The following is a 26,058-nucleotide window of genomic DNA, read 5'->3' as shown; positions in this document are numbered from 1 at the left end:
ATCCCATGTGAATTCTCAGTTTAGGATATCAAATGCTTTATGGAAATAAACTACTACGGTGACATTCTATTTTACTTTCTGATCCAGCACTTGTAAATTCAGACACAGTTTAATTAAGTCACAGACCATTCTTTTTATTTTCTTATAAACCCTTGATGATTCATAGGTATAAATTGCATCATCAACTTATCCAATCTGTTGGCCAAGATCTTGGATCTTCTTATTAATTAGAGAGATAGTTCTGTAATTGGTGGGGTCTAGGATCTCTTTGTCCGGCTTTGAAAAAAGTATCACCTTAGCTTCCATAAGCTCCCTATCAAACAATCCACTTCTCTCAGCTTCAAGAAACATCAAGTATAGAGGATTTGTTAAATTTCTGTCAAACCAGTTATAAAAATCCAGAGAGATTACATCAAGATCAGGGGCTTTACTAGCAGAGAAGAACTTTTTAGCTTGTGCCATTTCTTTCTTATTTATTGGTCTGGCCAGCTTCTGCTTAAATGTATTTGAAATTTTGTTTATATTGAGAGACTGAATATAGTTCCACCTTTCAATACCAGTTTCTGAATCAGGACTTGTAGGCTGGGGAAATGTTCCTTAATAAAAACTCTATTCATTACGACCAGATCAGTAATAATATGCCCATCTGATGTGGGATAAACATTTCTTGATTCCCCCTCTAGATTTCCTAGCTAACACTTTATTAGATTTGATACCCTTTGCATAATAAGACAGCTTGTATGGTTCCCATCTCTTGTAAAAGGTATTAGTTATGGTGGTACTGTATGTCTTTTTTAAGTTCACAAGCATTTGATGTAACAATTTATTATGACTCAAGCTGTCTTTGTAGTTTCGATGTAGAATGTCAAGTTGTTGTTCTACATCTTCTAAGCATTCATTTGTTGTTAACCCCTCTGCCTTGTCTAATTGCTTGCACCAATTTTGTAAACTTTTCTTAAAGTTTATCCATTTCTCAGTCTACCCTAAGTAATTACAGTAGTCTTGGTTTCAAAAGGCTTAACCAAAGAAGTCATGAGTTGTAGTTTATATCTGTCCTTTAACCCCAGTAAATCCATCCACAATTGGGATGACAGGTGGTGATGGGGTTTAATTTTCATAGCAAGATATCTCATACTATGGTTTGACAAAGGGGTGGTCAATATTTGTATTTGTTTTTTTTTTTTTTTTGACAGCATGTATTGAAAATAAATATATCTACTTCTACTCGTAATGCTTATGGTGTAGCTAAAGTTAATGTAATCTTCCCCAGTAAGATTAAACATTGTCCATCTAATAAATTCCATTCCTGCACATTTCCACCAGTGAACCAGTTACTCTCAGTGTTCTATCAAATACTGTATCAAAATTCACCAGCAAAATAATGGAGGTTGTACTACAGATGAGCACCTGCACTTTCTTTCTCGGTCCCGCCCACCCTGTTGTGGCATTATTATTAATCAACTATCATTTTGTTTTGTCATTTTATCTTCATAATGATCCTTCTTCCAGCAAGATCCTCAGAAAGTGATTACACAATACCTCTAAACTCTTGAGCTAATAAGATAGTGACTTCTCCTTTATCTACTCCTGTTCCACCACAATACATCCTCCTCTTCCATACTTTGGGGGAGATGGATTCATTTTAGATTTTAGTATGGTTTCCTGTAAGAGTGCAATGTGTGTCTTAAATTTACAAAACCAGGTAGTTACACCTTGGCTTTATAATACATAGAAATTCCCTTCATATTTCAGCATGTGATAATCAAGGACATACTGGTTCCCAGTACAGAACTAGTTTTACTAGTGCTGATAATATTATCGCTCCAGCTTTAACTGACAGTTGAAGCAAGTAAAATGTCAGTAGCTAATTATTTAATGCTTGTAAAATATATACCTGATGTATACATTTTATTTTGCATTGAGCCAGGAACCACTAGGGTAATTAAACTAGCACAGACTAAATGAACAAAATGTTTTTTAAAGCTGATAAAGAGGAGATTAGTCACACTCCCTAACCTAGCATATTCTGGAACATGTAACCTCAGCGTCAACTGTATTCCAATATATGTCAGTCCTTGTATATACTTATATGCTTTGTTCTGTTCTAGATATCTGTTCTGATAAATTCTGAAAATTGTAATACCGACAGAGTGAAAACAGTTTTACCCATTATGCTTCCTCACACCAGCATGAAATAAGTATTACCAACTCCATTTATGCACAATATACAAAGAAGAGGGGATGGGGTCCATTACTAAGGAAATAGGTATTCAGAAAACAAAAGATGTTCAACCAGTACAATTGTTTAGAAGAAAAAAGGGGGGTCTGCATTGTCACCTAGCCACTCATCCATAAATATGCAAGATAAAAGAAAAGAAAGATTGTGTTTTAGTATCATTATTATCAAAACATACATCTTCTGTTGATACCATTTAAATACAGACATTCCACCCTATCTATTGATCCATTCTGACATCCATCCACAACTCCTTTTCCAATTTTTGTACATGGGGTCTAGGTGTCACTTCAACAGTGATCTAGAGTCAAGGTTCATGCCGCCACATTCCACTTTGTATTATCCTATCAAATGCCATACATTCTAATTAAATCAGAAAAAGTTACATTCACTCATCAAATAAATTGTCCCTCCTTTATATATCATTATTGTCAAAAAAGAGGAGGCAGTTTATGTAATTACTTTCCTAAAAGTTTGTTGTAGTGTTCCCTGTAGTATGGCTTGCCAAAGCAGATAAGGGGGAGATCCAACTACTTTCAGTTTCCTGCAGTTCTTCTAGTCTACCAAACATAGTCAGTCTGCCTGCATCTGACTTTGTATTGGAGAAGAAAGGATTGTGGAAGATTCCATTGGTCAGATAATTTGTATATAGCCCCCCCCCCCATGATTAGTTGGTGTGGCTAAGAGCTTGTCCACAGACTTCTCCTTTTTGGCAGCCAGAAATGTGATAGCCTCAAAGTTTGGTCTAAAAGGACTCTTGGAGTCAGTGGAGGTAATTTTAGTAATGTCAGAATAGGATTGCAATGGTTGGGTTGTTTCCTAGTGTTGTAGAAAGTATTTCATATCAGCAGGCAGATAAAAACTGGAAAGTCTGAGAATCTTTCATAAGCTGCAAGATAGATGGAAACCTAAAGTAACTCCAAATCCTAGCTCTTGGACCAATCTCAGGAACAGGAATAATGCTTTTCATTTGGCAAATAGTGCCACACTGCAGTCATTGGACCATTTTGACTGGGTGATCAGCTAGTTTCAAATTGTTGCCTAATTCTTAATTTTGCATAAAATCCCTCTCCCTGCCATTACAGTCCAAACATTTGAATATTAAATGTCTTCGATAAATGGAGTTTGTATTTTTAGTTTGTACCTTGTGTGCTTATTCTGTTATTGGTGCAGATGATTCCATGAAGACTTCTTTTGATTCCTGTATGATAAAATGTAGATGGTATATCACGTCTACTTCATAACATTGAAATTTCTTAATGTTGAATTTCATAACATTGAGACCAAAACATCTAAATCCCAAAACACTGAAAACCCAAAACATTGAAAACTCAGAACATTGAAAGTGTGCTTCATAACATTGAAAACTGCAATGCATATCTAAATATCATCCTCTCCACCTACAGCAACACCTAAGTAATCAACACACTTTCTACTACATTTCTGCAGGGGGGCAAGCCCCGCCTGCACCCTCCATAAATCAAATATTACCAACTCCAAGATCGCAGTACAGTGGAAAAAAGTTAAGTCCCTAACCTCACTGTATCATACAATGAAGTTAGGAAATTAACTTTTTTCCACTGTAGTGTGACCTTGGAGTTGGTATATTTAATTCACGGGGGTGTGGGGGGCACTGCCCCCCCCCTGCAGAAATGTAGTATAAAGTGTGTTTGTTAGTTAGGCATTGTAGGTGAAGGGAATCTTATTTACTTGTGTAATGTTGTTTTCAATGTTATGAAGCCCACTTTCAATGTTCTGAGTTTTCAATGTTTTGAGTTTTCAGTGTTTTGAATTTTCAATATTATGGTCTCAATGTTATAAAATTCAACGTTATGAAATTTTAATGTTATGAAGTAGACTCGATATATCCTGTCCCTTCTTTTCATTTTGGTAATCCCAGCACCCTAAGGGGAAGTGGGGTAAAGTCCACCATGTGGGGTCGGAGGGGGGCTTTACTTCAATAGAAATACTTTTATTGTGTTGCAGCCAGTTACTTAATCAACTGCTTAGTCTGCAAGGGAGTTGGTAGATGGGACTTTGTAGAGGAAACAACTGTACTCTCACAGTGCAGTGTGATTACATTTATTTCTAACAAGAAATTTGAAAGACTTTGCTGATTTATTCCTCCTGCCTGGCTGGCTAAATTCTGCTGATGGTAGATCGATTTATTCAACTCCATGTCTGTGAACTGCTGAGGGCCAGGGTGTGAAAAAGGACAGAGAACAGCAGCTTTTTGGTGTGTGGGGAGAGATGAGAGAGACTGAGAGGGTAGAAATAAAACAAGAACTTTCTGAAAGTCTGAAGTAAACAGTGTTACATTATTTACTATCATGCTTGTTGCATACGTGGGTAAACTACTGAAGGGATCGTTCGGGGAAATGTTTCATTTTGGTGCTTGTGCATATATTGACAAAGTACTGTAGGGATCATTTGGGGAAATTATTGTTTGGTGTCATTTGATTGTTTATGCACACATGGGCAAACTACTGAAGGGATCATTGGGGGAAATGTTTCATTTTGGTTCTTGTCCATACATGGTCAAACTACTGAAGGGATTGTTGGCAGAAATTATTTATTTTGGTGTCATTCGAGTATTTGTGCATAAATGGACAAACTAGCAAAGTGATCTTTGGGGGGGGAAATGTTTCATTTTGGTGCTGTGCATACATGGACAAACTACTTAAGAGATTGTTGGGGGAAATGTTTCAGTTTGGTGGTTGTTCAAACATGGATAAACTACTAAGGGATTGTCAGAGTAAATGCTTCATTTTGGTGCATGTGCATACATGGAAAAAATACTGAAAGTGTCGTTAAAGGAAATGTTTCATTTTGAGGTCAATTAAGTGCTTGTGCATACATGGACAAATTACTGAAGAGATTGTTTGGGGAAATGTTTAATATTGAAGTCAGTGTAAGTTCTTGTGCTTGCATGGACAAACTACTGAAGGAGTCGTTGGTGGAAATTATTAATTTTGGTGTCATCTGAGTGCATGTGCATACACAGATAAACTACTGAAGAGATCTTTGAGGGAAATGATTCATTTTGCTTTCAGAATGTCAGTGAAAGTGCTTGCGCACACATGGACAAACTATGGAAAGGTTCGTTGGGGAAATTATTCATTTTGATTTCTGCCTGAGCAATGTCTTATAGTTTAGCTTGAATAGTAACTTTTAAATGGTATACAACACCCTAGAACATATGATTGTGTGTCCAATAGTGTTTTAAAACTTCTTGCAACAATATAACAATGTTACTCAGCCATGCTTTATTTTTAATATCTGTGTGGTTTCTTTAAATTGTCAAAGCTGTGTTATGTTGGGTTATGCATCACATGAGTTAAATGACGAACTCTGAAAACGTGTTAAACTTTCAATAAAACATTGTTTAGGCATGGGACATGATTTTGAACCTCTTGGTCTATTATGTTGTTGTGAAAAGTTGAAAAGGCATTTTTCTCTGATCTCTGTTCAAAAGAATATTTCTTTTTGCTCTGTAGGCACGGGGGTGGTCGCAAATAAGGGTTTAGGCATAAGCACTAATTTCTGGAACCCTTTGTTCAGTTTCAGGGTTGGAATAGTGCTGTTCACATTCATGATGCTGTTGGGATATGGACATGGAAGAAAAAGCTCTGTAACAAATTCAGAAGGAAATCAGCCACAGCAGCTTCTCATTTGTTTCCACTGTTTAATTTTGTTGTGATAATGTTACAGACCTTGAGCTTTAAAGTACATGCATGTATCAGGAACAGTTCTTTGGGGGTGGATGGAGAGTTGCTATCCTTGTATAGCAACTGTAGTGTTGCATGGAAAGAAGCGGCGAAGAGTCCACAGTTGCGTTATTGTAGAAAGTGCACTGCCTCCCTTTCTTCACTTCTGCGAGTTAAGTTAAGGAAACTGTAACGTCCCGTTGTCACTAAGTATGCAGTGTAGAACACTACTCCACATGTTGTGACTTGATCGAGCAAGTCCCAACATTTAAATGGTTAAAGTTTGAATCACTGTGCCCCATGAATGCAGCAGCATGTAATAATATCAATAGCAAGCCTAGCGGGATAAAGAAACCTGTTTATGAACAAGAAAACCTGAGTTTGAATAGTGGCTCAGGGACATGACAGCTCAGGCAGGGATGAGGGAGCAGGCCCATCCTAGAAGAGGAGGGGAGGCATGTGTACTTACGGCACATCTGCGTGGGTTGATTTCCTTCAAACCACTCCATATGGCTGCCTACATAATGACCCTTCTCAACTTTTTCTCAGTCCTGGAGATGTGGGAATGACTGGGAGGAGGTTAATGATTGGCTGGCTGCGGTGACCAAAAAACAAAAAAACAATACTAAGCAAGTCAAAGTTTTTTTTTTTTTAATAAAAGTATTACCTTTGGATGGGCTCCAACCCAACTTTATGAGTATTGGAGAGACCACTGCCCTTCACATCAGTACCAGCTGAGACTTATGTCTTGTTTGCATTTTAATATAGTTGCCAAAGTTTGAACATCTAGGCAACAACAGTTGTGATTTTCTCATCCTTCTGATGGAATAATTTCTCTGATTGCACTACTGAATGGTTCATTTTGGTTTCCTTTTGCCTCATCCTTATGTCTTACCAATGATTCTAGGGACAATTACCTAAAAATTTCTATATATTTACATGGTGCTTACTCTTGTAATGCTTTGCAGTGTCTCAAAATATTAGGCTGCACTGGTTGCTCTATTTGAAATGTATTCACTTTGAACAGGTGTCTCCTGTTTTCGTGAACAGCTTATTGTTCATAGGTTTATAGGTAGGTACTAGGCTATTGGCCCTATGGCCTATATAAGCCTAGCTACATGGTACCCTGGCTTTTGCCACCCAAGAAAATTATTTTCCTGTGCCCCTGTCAAGCAGAGCCACAGAAGTGATCCCCGAGGTGAATTTCCTATCTCCCAGCTGGGAATAACCTCAACTGATCATTGTTGAACAGGTGTCTCCTGTTTTCGTGAGCATCTTATTGTCAGGTGTATGGGCAGGAAATAAACTCAGTTGAACATTTTGTCTAAGTAAAATTGGTAATACTTGTTTTTCTTCAGAGCTCTGTTGACTTGTCACCTCATCCAAGATTTACGCATAGTTTGCTTATCTTGGTATACCTCATGCTTGGACTGTTAATGTTTTAGTCTATTTTGTATTTGACAGTGGTTCTCTGGAAAAACAATGACATATATTTATTTGCTCTTTAGTTTATGACCCATCAGCATATGAGATTCCAGTCAAGCATGATGCCATCTTTGCAATCCATGTTATTGCTGTATGATTTTCTTATGAGATGCATTATAGTTTGTATGGCTCTTTGCATTTGGCTATCTGGTCATGGATAATATGAAGTTGACATGATATGTAAACTCCCGTTGTTTTAATCCCAGTGTCTGCATAATGTGGATCATTGTCTGAGTCATCAACATCTAAAGTCTTATGTCTTATCAAAACAGCTTTCAAAGTACCAGTGCTACTTTTGAACAAAGCACCTAAAAATCTGATCCCTTCAGGAAAGTTTGAATAATAATTCACAGAGATTAGATGTATTGCCTTTTTATAGTGAAACAATATATTTCCAGCTCTAGCTTGTGGTCTTCATGGTTATTGATAACATAGTTTTTCTAGGATTGATTTCATAACATACTTCCTTAGGTATACAACTTAAATACTAATGAGTTAATTACAAAACATTGCTGGTCATGTGGTACAAGTTCTAGAGAATGCACTTTGAATACACATCTTATTGGGTGAGACACACCTACAGTGTCTCTGTCTTACTTATTGGCCATTCATCTATGACATTCTGTCAGGAATGGGAAAAAGCATCAACTTTAATGGAATAATAATACCTGTAGAAGTAAATAAATATATTTCCTTTCATCAGTCTCTTGAAATCTTGAAAGTACAATATAATTCACATTGAAAATATGCTCCAGCTGCATATCCCTCCAAACATTTTCTTTCCACAAGGAAATTTGCCTGAAAACTGTAAGTGTTGGATCCAGAAATTTGATTTACTCCTCACTGCAAATCGATTAGCTGAGTAGCCTGAAAGGGTACAGTGTACTGAATTCCCATAACTCACTGGGAAGGAAATCTTAAACGTATTTAAGTACTGCATTTTTTCTTGAACAGGACAAAGTCTGAATGGCAACCCATATACAGGAGTCCAGAAATAATTTTGAACCTAGAAATAATTTGATGTTTATTCACTATTTGCTCTTGATGAGAGTGCAATGTGTGAAGTAAATGCGATGAGGGACAGACTAAAAATGTGAAATTGTGGTATAAAAATGATAAAACAATGAGCAGGTTAACACGAGAAACATATCAAACCTTATCGAAAGCTGTATGTATTTGTACAGATGAGGTGAAATTAGTAGAACACAATGAAAATAACTGCTTCAGTAGGAGGATATGTGCACAAAATAATAAGAGCCAAATAAAAAATTCTGAGATAAGAAATAAAGTCAGAAGCTTTTGCACCCACAATGCCTATAAAACTGAAAGTTGTAAGAAAACAGAAAATGGACTTTAGAAAAAAGACTGTCCCATTGATTCAGAAAGAATCCTGGCTCTTGAGTTAAGACCTAAAGTAAAAATGTCCTGCTGTCAGAACGTGGTGCTATTATATTCATAGATACATTAGCAATGTTGAACAACCTCATTATTAGCTAATTTGCATGTCTCCGAATCTCTGTTAACTACTATACATGCAGATTAGCAGTTTCCTGCCATAGGTAACAGTGGTGACTGATGCATCATGTAAGCACAGATACCTTGCCATTCAGCATCATGTTAGCACAGACACCCCACCTTTCACTTTAACACACACAACATACACCACATAGTCCCAACCTTGGCCTTGTCAGGACATTCCCAATGTCTCTTTTTTTCCTACCCTGGTAAATCACAGATGATTACAGTCAGTCTTGAATGCCAGACATTAGAGTTTCACACTTCATATCATTCAGTAAATGCATGGTTGTACAAAAGCTGTTATTTGAGTGACTTTGGAAGTTTGTAAAAAGAATAATTAAAATATGTCCTTGATTGTGTCTCTGCTCCACCATTAATTTTGCATTTTTCTAGACTTTTTGCACTATGTGATTATGAGATATGTCTTATGTTCTGTGCTCCTCTCCCTCATAACTCATGAAATATTGCTGGCATTGAATAATGCATGAGTTACTGATTGTATGTTAAAATATCTTGTTGCACTAACTAATCAGTTAACACAATGAGTCAATGCTGACACTAACTGGGACAAGGGTGCAGGGTTCAAAGCCTCTCACCCCTTTGTACTTTATTTTCCCCCTAGTCTTATTTACATTTTACATTACATCTCTGGTATCTAGTGATGGTGCAGAGGAATAATATTTAGTGTGGGAGGATATAGGGTTTAAACTCTTTTTAGTGTCATTAAGTCACACTACTTATAGCATCCCTGGTGTCTAGTGGTTTCCTGCTCTGTAGTAGTTTTTTAATTAAGTGCCTGTATGGGATGCTATGTAGAGTATCTCTGGTGTCTAGTGTTCCCCCCATCCCATGTCTTCAGAGTTATTCCTGGTGGCTAGGATTCCCCCAACCCATGCCTTTAGAGTTATCCATGGTGGGTGGTGTTCCTCCCAATCCAAAGTATAACAGCCACCCTGACCTGTCTACCCATGCAGACACACACAGGCACACACATTCACACATTTATTCCACACACAAGCACACATGCATGCACACACAGCCCCTTCCCCAGCCAATCACCCATTCCCAAACACACACACACACCCAAACACACACACACACACACACACACACACACACACACACACACACACACACACACACACACACACACACACACACACACATACACACATGCACACACATTAGTATCCAGGAGTGGCCATACTAATTTATTTATACAAGCAATTCTCTGAATCACTTGAATGTGCATGTATTACTGCAGGCAGTTCTGGGGGGGGGGCAGCATGGGGCTAACTAGCATATGACTTTCCACGGGAATGCCATATTAGCTTCTAACATGGCTGCAGAGAGAGTCCGTTGTGGTATTTAACATCTTCATTCATTCATTCTTGTATACCATATATAATTGAAATTCAAGCCTCTTGACATAAGTATATATATAAGTATGACAGGAAACCTTGCCATGCTTTTAATCAATCCTGTACAATGTGAGCTTGAAAAGGACATTTTTTCTATGCTGTGCAAAGGTAAAACAAATGTGTTCAATAAAATGTGCATATTATCGAACAAAGATGTTAAAATGAGATGGTTGTCAATATTCCTTTTTTTAAACACCTTTATTAAAATATTACTTAAGACATAGGCACACATACATTAATAGAAAAGAAAACAAACCATATGAACATTTTTTTCATTTGCATGCATTATACTTTACAAGTTTTCTTTCTTTATAACAAGTGTCTTTCAGTCCAAGATTACATAAATCATTCAGATCCTGCCTTCTCTTAAATGTCACTCCTCCTGAACATTATTCTATCTGTATTGTTCACAGAAATTCCATTTATTTTTGTGTAGTTTCTTCCTTCACTTTTCTAAAGACCCCTCTTTCAGTCATTTTGTGTCATTTACAATACTGAATACTTCAAATACAGTTGTTTATATTTTGGTTTCACTTTTCTAGTGATTGCTTTTTTGCCAGCCAACAAAATTAAATTTAACAGGGCCTTACTATCCCTTTGCAAATCAGATCCTGTATCCCAGCTCAAAAGAATAATTTCCTTAGGTATAGCCATTTCATCTGACAATACTTCTGACAGAGTACTCTGTAAGGAATTTTTTAAATCTGACAACTCATTACACTCCAAAAAAACTTGTTCCCAGTTACCTCTTTCTTCCCCATCACACCTCCAACATTTGCGATCTACTTGAGGAAAAATTCTTTGAAGTCTGCTTGGGGTGTAAAAATAACTATGAAAGCACTTCCAACTGAAATCCTAAACCTTCTGGACTTTGTTGCATACTTGGGAGTCATGCATATGTCATCCCATTGTTCCCTTGTAAATTGCTTTCCAATCTCTCTTCCCAATTTTTTCTAACCTCCTCTAATTGATTCTGAAAGTTATCATACAATATTTTATATGCCCCACAAATTATCCCTTTTTAATCACAACTTTTGTCCTAGGTTCAACTAAAACCTCAAGCACAGCAGGCATTTCACTTAGGATTCCCCTGATACCTTTCTCTTTGACTATACTCTGATATCAATCCCTGATATGGAAGGTGGTCTCTTGCCTGCAGTCCAAACTCCTTCTTGGCCTCATCCCACTATATTACCTTTCCCTATCTAGTTATTTTCTCCCACTATATTAGTTCCTTTGCCAGTTTTCTCCAGTAAATTCCATCCCTCTGTTGCATATTTTCTGTTTCCCTACTTGTAGTCATCACTATTAGCAAGATCTCCTTTCTCCATTTCATGTATTGGCTTAGTTATTACTGTGACGCCTGTGCGCTGGCCCAGTAATCAAGGAGCCTCAATCCCCACTACTAGCACCAGTGAGGGGCATCCACATTGGGAGGATAACAAGTACACACACAGTAAAATACAATTTCCCTGAAGAGCACCAGAGATCACGGTCAGTCTGAGGCTGGTTTCTCCCTTTCTCTCCAGATTCCCAATAAGACTCCCCACTGGCACAGCTATAGGGTTCAGATCTCAGCCTAGTGGTTAAGCCAAAACCTCCATTACCTTCTCTGTCCAACCAGTGGTTTGTGTCCCTGTCCAAGTAGCTGACACACACACACACACACACACACACACACACACACACACACACACACACACACACACACACACACACACACACACACACGGAGATATGAGTTATATACAAACACATAGACACTCCTGGGGAAGGCTGCCACAGGTGCACCAGCTATGCCCCCCTTCTGTCCAGACTATAAGGTAGAAATCACTGCCGCCAACTACTCTTATCAGCTACTAATAAGGCCCTTCCCAAAGGGTGACCAATTTCACTGTGTAATGCTATTATTATCCAATTAGTACGTGTGATGAACAGCAAGGCTATAGGAGGGGCTTTGTACAGTATCACCAAATACATGCAAGTACTCTAGAGCTTAAATTATCTCTACACAAAACAGCTACAGTTGAAAGGTTTAAAATTAATATTTAATAATAAATACTAAAAACACAAGGCAATTCTTATTAACCAACAAAATGACATTACAGAGTTCAGAAATCACAGGAAATACTTTAAAACAATATTGTAGGATACCCTTACATAAATATAGAAAACAGCTAGACTAATCTGGCTATTTCTATCTCTAAGAGAAGTTACTGTTCTAAATACTACTTACATACAGAGCAAGCAAGTGCTGGTGAGTGGATGTTCTTACTAGATCCAAGACAAGATATAAAGTGCTATGCTTTCTTTCTGAAATAGCCCTTAAATTGATAATACACCTTACTGCTGAGTCATTTCACATTACATAAAAATTTAACATTTCTACAGCCACCAGAAAGTCACGGCAATAAAAGACACTTTACATGTGTAACCTACTAATTTTCTTTGTCTTAAAACAATAGGAAAGAAACTCTTAGCCTAGACATCCTGTCTCTGAGCTTGAGATCAAACACAGTTGTAAGATTCTTTGCTTAACAGCTTTCTTCCAGCTGGGTGCACTGCGGTTACATTTTTGAAGCTCAGCACAACATATAGTTTAATCCTAACATATAGTTCTTTTTACATTTGTAAAACAAGCCTGTGGATTATATTAATATTACAATGACACAGAATTATCTACAAAAATTTATCTGGCTTTACTGGCAGCCTCTCTGACTTTATGAATACAGTATTCTGTATAGAGGTTATTATTCTAGTTAAGGATCTTCTTCCAGAATCCCACTCTCTTATTATTTTTTGATACCTCACCCATTTCATCATCATTCCTTTTCACTTTGGTCATCAATATTATTAAAGTGAAATTACCTGATATAGTGAAGTCCAGAATTTTTTTGAAGCAGTGAAACAAGAAGACGAGTCAGACATTGAGGATTAAGGGAGAGAATATTGATTTTAAACTACACTGAAATGCAGACGATAATATTTTGTCTGAAGATACATATAGCACTCTAGATGCCAAATACTGGATACATGGCTGTGTGAACTGTGTTGAAGTATGCAATACACTGGGTAGCACCATTAGGTTAAAACAGTGACATGAATTTAAAAACAAAAACACACAAGATTAATTTTCAAATTGTAACACTTAAAAATGAAAGTGTCCTAATAATTTTAGTTGTTTGGGTTGTATGAAGCTAGGAATGGTAAAATGAATCCACAGTCTGAAACCAGACAAAGTATGTAGTCAGATATTCATCTCATTCACTTTAAAAGTCATAGGAGTTATATACTGCATGTTATGCTGATTTATTTGCATACTTAGTATTTTTGTTGAAGAATGTCACATACAGATAAAAATCTGATGTTGAGTCCAATATTTATGCTGTTAGAATAGTAGACATCCTTAGAAGTAAATGAAGCAAATGGAAAGTTTAAGGTATCTTTAGAAAGCAATATTATGTTCTCTTATTATCAAGAAAGACATATTCACATTTGTGTTGATCCACAAGAACATAGTTATTAAAAGAGAGTGTCATCCTTCATGTACAATTAAACAACTGGTCTCAACAATGCCAAATGGCAAGTTTTTTTTCTGTACTATATACAAACCAGTGGCTCTGACAAATAAAGTTGGATGAATCAAACTTAATATTGTGTACTCCTGCTGAATAGATTAAGATAGCATATTTCAAGATAATTAAGAACATGTGTAAAATAAAAGTGACAAATCTGGAACACATAGCACATATGCTAACGTTAGATTGAAGAATGATACAGAAAATGTTAAGAACAGCAATGTAAATTCACAGGACAGAAAACAATCAAGCATTGCACATTTTTTTAGGAATGATACATTATGTTACAATGTTTGTACCTGATTTGTCTTAAATGAATATACCACTAAGAAAAGTGTTAGATTAATTTGTAGTCTGAAGATTGTGTTGTGCACAGAAAGAGTTTAAAATGCTCAATAGACTAGTTACAGATGCACCAGATTTAAAAATATGGCATGAATAAACGTGTTGTATGTAGAAGTGTACACTAAGTCAGAACTGAACATTGTACACAGATATTGAAGAGCCAGGAGTGCCTCCACATGAGATTTGCCCTATCTTTTGTTACAAAAGAAAAAAATATTTTCCATCAGGATATGTAAGATTTCCTAGGAGCAGTTTTTTTGCCTCCTTTAATACTTTTTGCACATCTTCAAAAAATGCCTAAAAGGATCAAAAACATATTATAATAAATAGTTTGGTTTAGATTTTGGATATTATATGACTCAGATATCACAGTTAGGTTTAGATTTTGGATATTAGAGGAATCAGATCCATTGTCCTATGTGAGGAAGTCTGCAATGTGAGGAAGTTTCTGGTGATAGTCCTTGGCCAGTTGCATGAGAAGGGATAACCTGTAATATCCTTGGTAATTCCTTCTTTATCTTTTGGAGAATTTTGAATATGAGAAGAAATGAAAAAAGTTATAAAAATTCCAGTCTAAGGATTTAAAACATATTTTTCCACGTCTCTTTGCAAGGTGTCCTAGAGCAGAATTCTTTTAGTTTTCTATTTGAAGGATTTCCACTGTTGAACTATGTGCAGGAAGAACTCCAAGTGTAGCATTCACTCATGATTGTCTGTTCTGCATCTTCTCAGGGAGTCTGCCACTGTATTCTGCTTGGAAAGAATGAAAGTTGCCTGAAGGGATAATTTGATGAATCACAGCCAGTTTGCAAAGGGGGTAAAACCGTGTTCTACCAGTTTGCTTATGTTGCGCATTTCAGTGGTGATAGCTATTAACACTAGAAGAGTAACTGGATACCATAGTTGATTCAGAGAGCTTTCAGGCTGATGTGCTATGCATGTTTTGTGGTTCACAAATTTCCTGCACCATGACACCTTCAGAAACAGCACACCAAGCAAAATTTGAAGCATCAGTGGAAACTGACAGGCGCTCGGATGAGATACTGTTGGATAGAACACGCTTGATGCATCAAATGTGTTCTATCTTTACAACATTGGGAATTGGAACTGGAAAAAATAAAGGGTGAGAGTGTTGGACCCAGGCGACCACTGGATCTTTCTCATGTTAAATTTGGCAAGAGGAATTATCAGGAAGGAAGATGCCATAAATCCTATAGCTGTTAGAAATTCTCTTACAGTGGACATTTTGTGTAAAGAAAGATTGAGAGTATATTGATGATGTGTTTCCATTTTTATCTGGGGAAAGAAAGACAGTCATCAAGTGAGTGTCTAAAAGACATAACAGGAAAACCAGTCTGTGAATCAGAAGCAGGGATGATTAGTTTTGGGTGAATTACAGGTTATGGAAAATATTAATTGTGAACCCTAAATATGTTTAAGCTTTCTGACCAGTTGAGGCTGAGTTCAGGCAATTGTTCAGATAAGTTAAATGAGTATGCCTTGAAGTCTGCAGTAAGCTGTTACTAGACAAAGACATTTTGCAAATACTGTTGGAGAGGTAGAAAGTCTAAAGGGCAAAGAAGTAAACTGATAATATAATCCCACACAAATAATCTTAAAAAACAGCATGTGTTCTTGTTGAATATGCAAATAAACATTGTTTAAGTTGAGAGTGACCAAAGAAATTTGAGGGGAAAAAGTGAAATTGAAAATAGAGTCTGAAGTGTCATCATTTTGAATGTTGGAATCTGCATAACAGTGTTTAGTCTGGGAAAATTACTTTGCAACGTAGGAATGATTATAAAAGCTGTTTAACTCCCTGCATGAGTTTTCCTCTTCCTTCTAGCCTTTTGAAAACTTACACAGATGTGTTACCAAGTAGCAATTCCTTGTCTAGAGAAGCATTTAACAGTCGAACATTTATATCCCCCAGGGAAGGGCTGTATTTTTAACCAACATGCCTTCTTATAACTTTGTTAGTTGCAGCTGTTGAATATATATGCAGCTTTCAGTCTGTAGAATTAAGGAAGTCCATCCTAGCATGTGACATCTTAAAAAGATATATAAATACTGAGATAAAAATGGGATTTTGTGTCAATTTGTAAGATTGTGTGCACATTTTGATTGCACTACATATTTTTGTAACCCTAGCACCAGTTAGTAAAAACAAAATGAAAACTCCAGCAAAGCTAGAACTTCCACTGAGTGACCTCCCAAACCTCTTGTATCAGAGGCACATGAGATATATGCAAATGATCCTTATGAACATCAGGTGTTTTAGCGAATTGGCGATTCTGAATGCCCATGACTTTTTTCGTCATTTTAATGGACAATTTCAGGCCAATAAGTTACCAGTGTCTGTGGTGAGGATTGAGGCTCCTTGATTACTAGCCCAGAGGTGGGGCATCACAGATGGCTTCAGAGAAAAAGATAGGTAAGATCCCAGAAACAAATATTTAGTTGGGGGTCATGCCTTGAGCAGCATATACATTTATTGCAGCCATACATCAGAAATTTTTTGAGCTGCTGGAAAAAGTATGAGGGATGAAAGTTGCACTGATCATAGCAAGGGACAAATGGATTGCATGCCGAGATAGCACCTTGTGAAACTGTATGATATGGAGAATGAAACAGAATTTATTTATTTATGTTTGTTAACTAGGATGGAACACTAATCCATGTGGGCCTATTTCACATTTAGCTGAGGAAAGAAAATAAAGTACAAGACAAAAGATGTATATAGTATGTATATATGGTTAAATAGTACAATCCTCATACAGCAAAGAAAAGACTGTTATTAATTACATGAAAGAGATACAATGCAATAAGCATTAACTGTATACAATGCAATAAGCATTAACTGTATATTATATAGCTACAATTAAATGCCGTGGTGGTACGGCGGTAGCGTTGTTACCTCACAGCAAGAGGTTCTCCCGTTCAATTCTTGGCTTGGCTTGGGAGTGCCTTCTGTGTGGAGTCTGCATGTCCTTCCCGCGGTTGGGTAGCATTTGAAAGACATGCATGCGTAAATGCGCATGCCTTCGTTGAAGGTTGGGCGTCGAGCTGGCACCTCGGCGTTTTGTAAAAATCTACTGCCAATCATTAGCAGACCGGAGTTCCGCTCTGGCGACCCCTTACCAGGAAAAAGCCGAAAGACAAACAACAACAACATATAGCTACAAGTAACTTGGATATGCAGTAGCTTTATGTTTGAAGATAGTAGCAATGACTTCCATGTTAAAATGACACAGATAAAAGGAATAGAATAAGCATGGTAAAACAAGACTCTGAACTGATAAACGAGAGAGAAAGCATAAGGTGAGAAATAGAAGACAGAGAATAAATAGACGTGGTTTGGACACTATAAGGTGTTTGTTAACAGGGCATATAAGTAAATTGATAAATTAAATTAGGGTAGATGTATGAGTAGCTTAGTTTAAAGCAAGTACATTTAGTAGTGTCTTGTAAGCAAGCCTTACGATAATGGAATTCAGGGTAGTTGTTGGGGTTTCTGATGTAGGTTGTAATGATTCCCTGCTTTTGGTCTAATATTGAGAAGGAATGATTACTACATTGTCTTTGTTATGTGGGGTGTTTGTATTTTGGTATGCAAGCAGAAGTTATATGATCTCTTATTGTGAGTCAGCCTAGAAAGTATGGAAGTGAACATAATAGTGGAATGGATTTTTGCTGGAGTGTAAGACATCTTGTTTTCCTAAAGTGATGCTTAGATCAGGGGTCTTAGTCATGAAACAGCAAATTGGATATTAAATGGTTAGAAGGAAATTTTAGTTATTTTTTTTAAGTAGCAGCTATGACTATAGCTTAGAGTCTAGTTGTACCAGAAGAATTATCTTGCATGTTGTTTGTCTGGCTGGCAGGGAGAGCAGAGAGAGAAAATGAGAAGTTTTCCAAGCTTTCCACTTCATGGTGCATAATATAGTTCTAATATGTTTAACACAATATTGAAAATTTATGTTTTGATCAAACAGAGGGACAGATGCCTGAAATGTTTGTGCAGTTTCCAAAGGGCTATTATTATGGTCCATAATATGCTGACCCAAAGACACCAAAGCTAGTTTCTGATTAGTACCAAAGATCATTTCTATAGTTTTGAGGAGTTAAGATTTTTTTTTTTTTGCTGGTAATCCAATTTATAATAGTGTTTAGGTCTTCTTGAAGCTGATATTTTATAGCTGCAAGAGATGGCCCCCTCCTGTAAAGAACCATGTAGTCAGCATGGAGGAATATAGACACATTTGGGTACCCTAAAGGAAGTTTATTTATGTATCAGGTGAAGAAGAAGAAGTGGGATAAGGCAGATCTCTGAGTAATACTTTTGGTTAGAATGGCTGGGAAGAAGTGTTCATCGCTATTGTTATTTTGAATTTGTAGATGGAGAGGAAGTTTATAAATACTGAGTAGCATTTTAGACTGCTTGCTAATATACCAACTGAGAAACTGAGACCAAAAAGGATTAAAGGTCCACAGTGGTGAAAAAAACAGTACAAAAATGAATAAAACCACATAAACCACCACGCTGTGAACCATAAACACAATAATATGGAAACTAGTATCAACTAGGTAGTTTAGTAAATGAAAGGCTTCAGTGAAGTCAAAAAATACTGTGCCTATTAATTGAACCTTGTCTGCATTTGTTAAATTTATATCTCTTATTTATTTATGTATGTATGTATTTTTAGCATTTGATTATCAGGAAAGTCTGACTGGGCCACAGGGGCCCCTTTTCAGTGGAGAACCAGAACAAAAAGCTCTGCAGTATTGCACTATTACAAAGATATAAATGCATAAATAGAATATGTACAATTAGGGTGCAAAGGACTGTAAAATTGTCCATTCAGGGAAAAAAACAATGCTAGTTTATCAAAAGTAAACTAGAAGTTTCAAAATAATCAGAATGTTGTAAGTAAGAATAGAAACTGGTCTGAAATCAGAACAGTTTGCTTAAGCATTTTTGGAATGGGTTTAAAATGGTATTTTTCCATATATCTTGAAATGACTTACATCATAAAGACAGTGTATAAATGTGTCTGAGTGGTTCAAAAAGACAATCTGAAAAGACTTTTATGGATCAGGGATATAAATAGTCTGCCTTCAGTGTGGCATCTTCTGATCTGAAGATTATGAAAAAAAAATGTGGTGTAAATTCAGGAGGGTTGGAGTTGGAGGAAGGAAAGTTTGAAGATGGAGGGGGATAGGAGAATTAATAGGATTCCTTGTGGAGGGGATAGGAGAATTAATAGGATTCCTTGTAGAGGGGGATAGGAGAATTAATAGGAGTCCTTGTGGAATTCATCAGTTGAAATAGGACCTTTGGCAGACCAGACAATGTTGATTGTGGGTGGGTGATTAGTTTTCACCCAGCCCATGAAGGGATTAACACGTTTCTAGCACTTTTAGGCTGCTTGAAGTAGGAGGTCTATTGGTTTTGAAAGAAAGTGGCTTTGTGCCTTTTAATACATTTCATGGCTGAGTTTTGATTTTCCAGTTTGAGCATGTTTTATTTTAAAGTTCCAGTAATTGTTTCAGCTCATTAGTCAGTCATTTCTTTTGATTTGCTTTGCAGTGTTGGGCCATTAATTGGAAGATGTAATTTTTAATTGATAGTATTATTCAGGTAGTATATTGCTAGCTGCAAACTGTTGGTTCCCTGAAAGGTTCAGACTGGACTGCAGAATATACTTAATAGTTAGATATAAAGTTTTTGGAAGTTCTTGTCTGATTTAGGACTAAAGGATATTTTGACTTTTTTGTAGTGACTTGACTATAAATGTGGTACATGATGTGGTATCAATTGCTAAGAAATGATGGAAGAATTGAAGAATCTTTGATTTCATCTGGGATATTGGTTACGATGATATCTAGTAGTGAGTGTTTACATCTATAATCAAATCACTCTTCCAAGAGATCTGGAACTGAAACTGTAGCTTAACCTCAATAGTGCTGTTATAAAGTAATTGTGACTTGTATGGAGCTAACTGATCCTGTTTATTTTTTGTGTGCCAGTTTCCTTGTGTTTGCATATTACACTTAACAGTATCCTTGCAACCTGACTTTAATTCTGACGCAAGTGCTTCATTATGTTGTAACAAGAATATAACATCAGTTATCATAGCTGTTCACATGTATAATGTATAAAACTAATGCTGTCTTCATCAATTGTGACCTGTAATATTAGGTCTGAACAGTAACTTTAATTTGTTCCTGTAACATGCCACATTTAATGTGGAGCAATTTGACCTTCCCAGTGGGATATCCAGGTCAACAAAATATAGACAGGTAGAAAAACAAATGACTAAACATGTATGTTTGTTAAATATAACATCAGAGGAAAGTTGTGATTGTTATTGTATCTTAATGAACTGTATGTTTCAAGCAAAATAAAGAAGACACACTAACAGCTGCTAAAAGCAGTTTGACCACATAAAATATCCAACCATCACAATGTTAAACTGTGCCACCATGGTAGGACAGCATAAAAACTTAAGACTTTAATGCCAAAAAATTACACAAGTCAAACACAATAATCTTAAAATCATGGATTCAAAAGATAAGCTCTTTCGACTATTTGCGTTCATCAGATCCTTCAAAACACTTAAACATCTGAGTATATAAAGGTGGCTAGATTAAGAACAACCAAACAGATCATCTTCTTAATTTCCATCCTTTCAACAGAGGTTTTAAAGGGACCATTTTGTTTAGTCCCAGTGATTTATCTGCCTGGAAATCCACTATCCATCTGGTTTCAGTGGATTCTGTTCTGTTATTAAGATTCCCGCCTCTCAAACTTTCCATTAACACTTCCAACACTATAGAACAAAATGTATGATCTGGATGGACTGAAATATGTTGACACAGGGCTTTTGTTCCTCTGCAAAGTCTAATATCATTAAGATGACGTCCCTGAGTGATCTATTAGTCTTTCCTACATAGAAACTGATACATGAATTACAGTGTGCAATATATATAACATTCTTTGTAGTTCAGTTTGCATTTGTTTCAAGTTTGAAGATTCTCCCAGTAATTGGATGCAGAAAGCTTGATTTTGTTTTAAGAATAGGAAGAATTTGAAATGATTGCTGTGCAAGGATGTACATGGAATTAGGACTGTTCCAACCACTATGTGCAGTGGCAAATTTCCCTGCAGAAAATGTCAGACTTTTACCTATATTCATTCTAAGAATTGCTTTCAGCATCCGATTATTGGTATTAAAGTCTAAGTTTTTATGCTGTCCTCCTACTGCAGTGGTACAGTTTGACATTGCGATGGTTGCATGTTTCAAGCAATGTAGAATTTCTATCACCTGTTTTTTTTTTGTTTGTTTGTTTTGGTCCAGTAACAGGCATTACAGTGTACATTATTTTAATCTGACTCTTTTACTTGCCAAACCTGTACAGCACCTGATTATTTTATTGTGCCATTTCTTATGTTATTCAAAACAAAAACTTGCTCTATACAATAATCAAATAATCACATACCCTATCATTTATTAAACACTTAGATGTGGTCTCTATAGATGCTATGAATACTGTAGTCTAACCATGCATTTTGTATGCCTACATTATCCCTGCAAAGGTCACCTGAAGGGCACAGAACCTATACTAACAAGCAATGAAGACAAGTCAAGAATTAACACCGGAAGGAATGCCATTCCATTTCAGAGTATGCAAGCATATCCTGACTCATGTGTACACCTAGAACCAGCTTATCATCGCTGAACCCCTGACAGTGTGTCTTTGGAATGTGGAAGTAAATTAGAGACCTTGAAACATCCATACAGAAACAGAGGGCGGACATGCTAACTCCACACAGAATGCACCCCAGCTGAAAAACAAGCAGGGAACCAAGTGCTGTGAGACAGCAGTAACAGCCTGTGTTCGACCATGACATCTGAATGTCACTGTTTTCAGCTAAAAATCCCTGACCAGCATTCGATTCCAGTTCTGAGCCCCCCTTGAAATAAAAAATCAAACTAATGTTTCTTATGGGGAGCTTTGTCCCCAACCCCGTCTTGTTAATGACAAAGTCCTCTGAGGTAACTCATTGCCAAGGGGATCATCAGTAATGCACTCCTGAGCAGTCCCTGTCTATCCAGTGTACTCTCGCATACTTCCTTGTATTACCACAATATTATAAATGTACTATGTATCTCACACAGAATCACCTCAGACCAAATTAAATAATTTTGTAATCTGCACAGTGTTACTTCCAATAGTTTCTGTTTAGCTGTGAGACATTATTGCAAGTGATTAGTGCCATAACTATGATATCTGTGAAAAAGTGCAAGGCAGAAATCTTGAAAGTGCATTTTATTTACTAACCCATAACAAATAAAAGGCAGAAAAATATGCTAGCGCTCTCTCTCTCTCTCTCTCTCTATATATATATATATATATATTATATATAGACATAGATATAAATAGATAGATATAGATAGATTCTGTCAATAACTCTAAACTCTAAAATCTCAACAATTAACGTTTTCTTTCTTTTTTCTTTTAGGAATGGAAGATGAGGTATAACATCATTTTTTCTTTGAGGTTTTGATATCTTCTGCTTCTGATTACTCTAAAAGTAAGAACAAAACCTCATACCAGATGTTGAGCATATGGTCCATGATCTTGAATTGCACGCCACACTGTACCATTGTTGCAAAGTTCCCTTGCTAGAGACAGTTAAAAGGGCATACACTTCCAATGTTATGTATTTACATATACAGTTATTGTTTATGTAGTGGATTGTCTTGTACACCTCGGCCTTTTTATGAGTTTTCAGGTCCTTCAGGAATTCTATTTCCAATCACTAGCCTCATAATATAATTCTAAATGTTGAATTGTTTTATAGACACAGATACTCTTGAAGCTGCAGTGGTAATAAATTAAAATATTCATTGTGGTTGGTACATTATCCTAAAAATTTCACTAAAGCATTCCACTCAATTAAATATTTGCTGCAGTGACATTGTATACATACTTATGACATTGATTTGTATGTGTATATAGTCCAGGGATGTTAAACTATGAAGCTTTATTTTTTATGATTACATTTAAATCTTTTCACTAACTAGAATTTCAGAGCACTGCATTTTGGACTACAATTTAGAAGGTTAAGGAGGAAAGCTCTAATTGTTAATGTATGTATTTCTTTCATGTCTGCATATATTTATATTTTATGTTAAAATGTTAAAGGAAATGTAAGTATAAAAGTGCTTGCAGCAGTGATAATAGACTTTGAATGCTGCTTTCTTATTAACAGTCATTCATTTGAAAAGTTTAGTTTGTCTGGGTAGTCCTGATTCTAAGTACAATGATACAGGGTTTTATAACATTTTGGAGTGGGATTCAGAAACCATGTTTTGTTTAGCGTAAATGAGTTACATGAGTACAATATCTGTTTACAAAATACTTTTTCAACAGAGTACATCAGTTATGCTTACAGTTTTCTGAATCCCACTGCTGTGTTGATTTATTCTGCATATGAAATTTGTATAAATCATTAGAACTATCATACAGAAATGGGTATACACACAGGCAGAGGAAAACACTGCATTTATTTTAAAAAAAATTCACAAGAGTTGGAAATCTGCCTATGTCATACTAAAAGCATAATGGTCATAAATATATTAAAACTACTGTAGCTTTGGCTGACATTTAAGTGATTATGAATTAATGATTTGCAAATAAATCACTTAAAGTGTGTTTGGTGCTTATTTTACAATGTACTCATGATGTATATTGTTTAGTAGATAAATTATATTATGTAGGTTTTAAAAATATATTTTGTGTTATCAGAAAACTAACAAGGTACTCCAAATGTTTTTTTTTTCATTCTAAATTTAGTCAACCTCTTGTAATAAGAGCTTAGGCTATTCATACATTTTGAAACCAGGAGTCTAAACAATTAAAACAACACAATAAAAATAACCAAAGTCATAATTCATTGGTTGTCACTTGCAATATTTCACAGACATCATGGCATCATTTTACATTCCATTCTCTGAATAGTAATGCATGTTGATCATCAACTGTAAGTTAATGATTTGCAAATAAATCATTGAAAATTTGTTTGCTGCTTATTTTGCAATGTACTCATGATGTATATTGTTTGGTAGATAACTTATATTATGTATGTTTTAGAAAAATACGTTGTGTTATCAGAAAATGAACAAAGGTATTCCAAATGTTTTTTTTTTCATTTTAAATTTAATCATCCTCTTGTAATAAGAGCTGGGGCTGCTCATACATTTTGAAACCAGGGGTCTAAATAATTAAAAAATGTCATAATTCATTGTCATTTGCAATATTTTGCAGTCATCATGGCATCATTTAACATTCCATTCTCTGAATAATAATGCATGTTGATCAACAGTTGTAAGTTTCTATGGTAATGGTATGTCAGTTGATAAGTTCCAGTTAGTCCTAGCAATGTTTCTTGATATAGTACATGATGCAGCACAGGGTTCAAATATGACAAGTCTCAACAGTTATTATGTAGCAGTACTTTTTTTTTCAGAAAGTTTATAAAAAAGAATAACACACTTCCAAAAAGTGCACATTGTAAACTTACTGTGGGATAGTTTCACTTGCCGCCAAAGTGCAAGTAGATTACCAGGGCTACCAAACACTTTAGGAAAAACGGTCACTATGTTTCCTTACTGCTAAATGCTAAAAATATGTTTTGTGTTTTTGCCACTGAAGCCATATGTGGCTAGAAGTTGCTCACCACTATGTGATAGAACCCGCTTCATATTTTTGCTATTGCAGACATATGGGGCTTGAAATACACTAAAATGTAAACTGTACAAGAATATGCCAGTTTTAATTAAAATATATGCATGTTCTGCAAAATAATAATAATGAAAAAACTCTACACATTTTTCTCACAGCTGCTTTAGCTATAGGGTTTCCATCTAAAGTTCTACACTGTATTATGAACCCATCATCATAGGTTCATAGGTAGGTACTAGGCTATCTGCCCAAAGGCATTTATAAGCCTAGCTAGAATGTGTTGGCTTTCACCACCCTCTTAGATTAGTTCCCTGTGCCTCTGTCCAGCAGAGACACTGAAGTGATCCCCGGGGTAAACTTGCTGTTTCCCATCCACTCGTCAAGGTTTCTTTTGAAGAGTGTTAGCGAGGAGCTCTGTCTAATGTAGATTGGAATCTTGTTCCCAAGCATGGGAAGTCTCTGGGACAGGAATCTATCCCTCCAGCATGTCCTATTTATTGTTGTGCTGAGGTTTAGATCCCTAGAGCATGTGGCTCGAGGGGATAAGAATTTCTTTAGGTGGAGCATGTCCATCAATTCTGGGTTGGACATGGCCTTGTATGTCAGGCAGAGATCACCTCTGAGTAGGCGGTATGCAACAGAGTACAGCTGGAGTTTCTTCAGTCGAGCTGCATAGGGCATCTGTTTGAGGCCAGTGATCCTCTTGGTGAGGTACTTCTGTGGTCTTTCCAGCTGTTGCATGTATCTTGTAAGGTACATCCAAAATGGGGCATTGTACTCAATGATGGGTCTGATGAGTGATGAGTAGAGGGGCACAATGACCTCTTTTGATCTGGATGTGAACCCTTTTGTGATTAGGTGGGCCACGTAGAAGGATTTTCTAACCACTTTGGCGATGTGATTATCAAAGGTGAGATTACTATCTACTTGGGTCCCCAGATCCCTTATTACATCTTCCGTATTTAGGGGACTACCACCTTTGTGGTGGTTTGTGGGTACCTTGAGGATGACTATGC

The 26,058-nt window shown here is 36.4% G+C and overlaps 1 protein-coding gene across 1 annotated transcript in view; it reads left to right on the top strand.

Moving 5' to 3' along the window:
* Positions 1 to 24,377, top strand: part of AGTR2 (angiotensin II receptor type 2) — a 67,806-nt gene extending 43,429 nt beyond the window's left edge. Inside the window, exon 3 of the mRNA XM_044057457.1 lies at positions 22,818 to 24,377. The gene's annotated coding sequence lies outside the window, so the exon portion shown is untranslated. The remainder of the gene's footprint in view (positions 1 to 22,817) is intronic.
* The last annotated feature ends 1,681 nt before the right edge of the window (positions 24,378 to 26,058 follow it).

Source organism: Protopterus annectens, chromosome 15.part0, assembly GCF_019279795.1.
Source record: "Protopterus annectens isolate FY-2018-M chromosome 15.part0, PAN1.0, whole genome shotgun sequence".
In the NCBI taxonomy this organism is placed as follows: Eukaryota; Metazoa; Chordata; order Ceratodontiformes; family Protopteridae; genus Protopterus; species Protopterus annectens.
This window is presented reverse-complemented; position numbering and strand designations above follow the sequence as displayed.